This window comes from Pinus tabuliformis, chromosome 2_1, assembly GCF_031772625.1.
Source record: "Pinus tabuliformis cultivar Carrire ecotype Pingquan chromosome 2_1, CPIR1, whole genome shotgun sequence".
Taxonomy (NCBI): Eukaryota; Viridiplantae; Streptophyta; class Pinopsida; order Pinales; family Pinaceae; genus Pinus; species Pinus tabuliformis.
This window is the reverse complement of record NC_142299.1, coordinates 677,308,365-677,314,364: the sequence shown is the minus strand read 5'-3', so window position 1 is coordinate 677,314,364 and position 6,000 is coordinate 677,308,365.

The window sequence follows — 6,000 nt, the reverse complement described above, 5'->3', positions numbered from 1 at the left end:
CCTGTTTTTACTTATAAATGAATGAGCAATGTATCTATTGCATAATAGATGAAATGGAAGCTAATGCGTTGAGGCATCAATGCTTCTTAGCGATTCTCAAATAAGTATGAGACCCCTATGCTCATATCTGTTGTTTGAACTTGTATATTACATATTTGTGACATGTTTGATGAAATACCTGTCATGGCTAGTAGGGGTCTAGTTAAGTCCTTGTTTAAGTAATTCCATTTGTATCATTATTCACTTGTTATCTATCAGTTTTAAAAGTATCATTGAGTTCTGAGCAGTGATCTAGGCTTTGGGCTTGAAAAAGTGGCACAAATCCCAGAGATGCAGGCACATGTCTGAGGACAAAAGTGCCTGGAGACATGCATACCCATGTTGTGGGAGCATCCAGAGCCTCCTAGACAGATGCATACCCATATCAATGCAGCGTCCCGAGGTTTAATGGTCTAAAACTTCAGTTGTTCTCAAGGGCTGGTTACCTGAGTGGTTGGGATAGATCCTAGGAGTTTTTTTGTTGATGTGGAAGGTATTTGTGGTGTGTTTCTGTTGATTACACTTCCTTAAGGTCACCTAGGAGGTTGAATCCCATTATAGTGGCCTCTCATCGCATATTTACCCTAGTTGGCTCGTTACTTAGGTAGATGTCGGATGAGGGTGTTACATTTATAGATTCGTCAGTCATAAAACCCTAATTATACCCAAAGAAACCTGCTCTGATACCAAATGATCCATAAAATACTATGGATATTCCATTAGATAGTTCATCACAATAGATATGATAATAATATATTAAAATTTTGAAGCTATACACCATTACAATTTATTTAAACCTCTAGATATGTAAATTTAACTATAATTATTGCATGTGTGTCAATGGAAATTATGCAGAAAAGTAGAGAAAGAAAAAACAAGCTCACACACAGAGACAAGACACAAGGTATATGCTCAGGGAAACTCTTTCAGGAGAAAACCTAGCTGGAAGGTGAGCTTGCTTTGCTCTCTTTCTCTGTATGGAAAATATGGTTGCATGTACAAAGAAGTAATGTATGTGGCCTATGGGCTACTATAGTGCACAAATCCTCTATGTATGCTTTACCCCCTATCTCTCCTAGCTATCTTTGCTCATCTATGGAACAAAATACTCTCGAAAGAGTGGAATGCCTCTTCCTCCTAGTGGCCCAGTTATAACACAGCCCAATAGCCTACTAGTGATTAAGTTTGACTACATTAACTCTTAACTAGAGTTACAATATAAAATTTTCTAGAGTCTTTTACATCACAATCATGTTGCTAGCCCCATTTCCATGAATAATGGGGGCTGATGCGACATCCTCTTGAATTATAGGTGTGAAAATAGGATGGTCAATTTCTGAGTGGCATAACTTTTGCATACAAGCTCTGATTGACGTGCTTCTTGCACCGTTGCAAAGATATGTGTGTGTAGAAAAATATGGAAATTTGTAGCGGTAAAGAGGAAAATAATTACCCTAAAAAACAACATTTTATTCCTCAAAATGCTCCAGGAAGGTTTCAAACCTTGTTTCACCAAATTGCATCCCACCAGTAAAAACGGTCCCATGAGCTAATTCCTCCACATTTTCCACTCTGAATGCATCGATATGGATGAAAAACAATATAATGATCCAATATGTATCACACCTCCCGATCTTGGGAGGCTTTTGGTCCCCAAAATCTTTTATTGAACGAGGTGAGGAAAGTTTTCCTCCACCTTCCCTCTCGCATACCATTTAGCTTTGCCTAGAAGTCGTCCATTAAAACTAATTTTACAAAGGTCATGTTGCCCTTGTCTTGTAGATTTGGACCTCTTCTGCAAAACTATAGATTCTGTTAACTCTGCCTAACCGTCTGGTGCCAAATCCTCCATAGAAGTTAGGACCTGTTACTTTTCCTAATCTAACATGGAAGGCTCATAGAGTTTAAAGTTCCCTACATTCACAACTGAGTAAATGTGCATACATGGTGGTAAATTGAATTGATAAGAATTATCACCCACCTTTTCCAGTATCTCAAAGGGACCATACCTCAAAGCCTTGATTTTATACTAGGCCCCTATAGCCTCTCCTTGTTCAACCGTAGCCATACCCTGTCTCCCACCTTGAATGATTCCTCTATTCAGTGTTGATCATGCATGGCCTTGTAAATTTTTTATGACTTTTGCAATGTTTCTTGTACCTATGGATGGATCTAGGTGATATTCTTTATAAAAAATTTATCCCTCAAAGCATCTCCTGTAAGATCTTCCCTCACTCCTCCTTGCTGCCCATATGCAATATCCAAAGGTGAAGGTGGAAAATATCTAAAACAAGTCTCAAATGGGGACTTTCCAGTAGAAGTGTCAATTGCTTTGTTGTAAGAATGTTGTATATATACCAGATTTTCATCCTTGTTCTTCATATACTTCTAATTGTATCCCCTCAGAAGCTGCAAAAAAACCTTGTTGACTACCTTTCTTTGCCTATCTATCTGTGGATGGAATGTTGTAAATATCTTCAACTTGTGTCCATCGTCCCCCACAATGTAGTCCAAAATGCACTTAGAAATCTTATATCCCTGTTTGAAACAATGTTCCTTAGTATTCCAAAGTGCACCCAGACCTGTCCAAAGAATGAGTTTGTTGCTTCTTGCCTGTTGATGGTATTTTTACAGGGCATGAGAATACACATCTTGTTGAACCTGTCAACTACCACGGGCAGATAGTCATTTCCTATTATGGCCACAACCCCCCATAATTTTTTCAACAAAATCATGGGGACCCTCCATCCTACATGTTTGAAAACTCTCTTCTTTCTTGGCATGATAGTGGCTAATGATTCATTTTTGTGTATTGCTTGGTTTTTGATCTTTATGTACATCCTTTGATTGATTGTCCTTTTCTTTGGATGGTTAACGTCTCTTTGCCACCTTTCATATTTCATAATGACACTAGTCACAAGAAAAGAATATTATATCTTGAGTTGTCCCATCTCCTCACTTTTCATATTGGATCACATTGGTGGTTTATCTCTTATATTTAGCTTGACACCTGCACTGATAAAAGATTAAATCATTAGTTAACCATATTATAAATACATTTTAAATATAGATGATATAAAAATATATATTAATTAATTTAATATATATATATATATATATATATATATATATATATATATATATATATATATATATATATTATAACTTATGAACTTTGTAAATATAATTTAATTAAATTAAATTAATGGTAAATACTAAAATAACACAATATATTAATTATAATCCATTATACATATAAACCCACCATGTTGTAATTAACATTGTAAATATATACAAAAAGACAAAACATGCATATTATTTTATATATCTTTAAGATATATTATATTCAATATAAAACTAAAAGCAAAACCATTTTTTTATTTGAAGGTTTATATTTGTATATAACGTAATTTTTATGGATTATACACATTCTCTAAAAATACACCTATGTATATGTTTAATTAATAGCCAGATAGGCCATATGCCCAGATCTTCAACGTGTTAATGAATTTAAATGACCGTAAATTTAATGAATATAAACTACGGTAAAATTATCCACGTAGAAAATGTGGTATAATTCCAACAGAGCATCTCACCTAGCGACCTGGCCACTGGTCATTCCATGGCTAAACATCAAGAACCATACATAAACTGCGGCATTATATCCTTCATTTGCGAAATTACCCAGATACACCAGCAACTCATTCAATGCCTTGTACATTGTTCTTTAATGCAATTGACACATGTTGCATATATTAATCTGATTTATTATATCTACACAACTGTTTTTCACCATAATGTATAAGGTTGTTTTTCTGCACAACAATCGATTTGAATGCTCATCTGGCACAGGTTTGATCCACGAAGAATATGCATCGAAATCTCACCTAAAATCACTATAGTTTGATATTCTTATTCCCTGTTGAAATACTATTGCTACATGTCTAATTTGGGTCCTGTAATTGGTTTACAGGAATGAAAATTGCATCGGAACTAATCCAATAAAATTCAGATGTTTGCACGAAGCAAGTCAACTAAGGAGTCCTTTCAACTGCAGAAGGTTTTTGTGATTTATTTAAAAAAGGCTTGGACTCAATTATAGGGGGATTCAAATGTAGAAGAAGTCCAATTATAGGGGGATTCAAATCTAGAAGAAGTGGAAATTGTAGAAGAAAGAGGGAACTTTTTCCTCCACGAATTTTACAGGATTAGACTCAAGAGAAGGGGAATTGACAGAAACAATATTGTAGAATAGAAATTACACTATTGTAATCATCCATTGTTCTGCAGCCAGTAGACAAAGAATCAATTTCCAGGAGATGGAGAAAAGAGAACTAATGTAATCTCTGTATCTTAAAGGTTTTGACTCTCATTTGAATCAGTAAATGGAGAGTTCGATTTATGGATAGGATTGAAGCACTATTATAATTATTGTAATTATTTTGTTCATGAATAGAATTAATTGTTTGTATTCATTTCATTTATGTCGGATGAGTATGGCTATTTCATTCTTAGCACTAATGTTATTATGAATTTATCATGCTTGTATTATCCCTAGTCAACCTAACTTGCAGGTTTGGCAGAAATGGATCTCAATCATTGCATCACATATAATAGTTTTGTTCATGAGTAGAATTAATTGTTTGTATTCATTTCATTTATGTCTGATGTGTATTCGTTCTTAGCACTAATGTTATTATGAATTTATCATGCTTGTTTTATGCCTAATCAACCTAACTTGCAGGTTTGACAGAAATGGATCTCAATCATTGCATCGCATTAAGTCAAGTGATGGAAAACCACCTGCTACCAATAGACCACTTTATAAGTTTCATTTTGTAAGTTAGGAACATGTGATGATAGTCAAGATGAGATGTTCTCATGACATTGAAGGATGGTGCGAAAGCAAAGGTGGTTTTCAAAACAATTAAAATTTAGATGGTAAGTGGTATTGGTTGAAAAGTATCATAAGTTGACAAATATTAACTCCAATACCACTACAAATCTAATTGTCATCCATTTCCTTCACTCTTTCAAAGCCATTAATGATGTATTTTCATGTTCCTAATTAATTGTTTCCTTCTTTGAACAATCAAGGCATCATGACTTCATTCCACATATCGATGCTTGATTGACTTGATTTACCCTTGCCACTTGCTTTGAACAATTAAGGCACTAGGAAGGACATGACTCCACATATTTTTTATTATCACATTGATTTGAACAATCAAGCATTAGGGAAATTTTGAGGTCTAAAATGGGCCTCCTAAGGAAATTATAAAATAATAGTGGAAATAATAAAATAAGCTTAAATTACATCACCAACTTATCTCCCTATGAGTACTCAAATTTCGAGCGACAACACTTTTTGGATGTAGAATTTGATTCCTCATCCAAGGAGTACCCATGTTGCATACTTTGATGGACCCTACTACACGAAAAATGAGAAATACAAGAAAAACATGATTGCAATCACGTTTTTTGATATATTTCTCATTTTTCATGTAGACAGATCCATTGAAAGTATGCAACATGGGTACTCCTTGGATGAGGAATTAAACTTTGCGTCCAACGAGTACTCGCACTCGAAATTTGAGTAAAACCTTAGGGAGATAAGTTGAAAATAAGAGTTGAAAAAATAGTTTTATTATTTTATTATTTTTTAATCTTTTTACCTTTTTACTCTAAAAATGGTAAATCATCCCCATGGTTAACATCATCATCTCAATGAATCCTATTGGTTCTCATAAAGTTTATTTTGGTTGTACATTTTTCTTAGGAGGCCCATTTTAAACCTCAAAATTCCCCTAATGGCACCAACTTATAGATGAGGTTCATGCAATGTGGTGTAGTCACACTCTATTCCACATACATATTAAATTCATGATCATGCAAATTTTCGCATTGGTTAGTCACACTCTATTCCACATACATATTAAATTCATGATCATGCAAATTTTC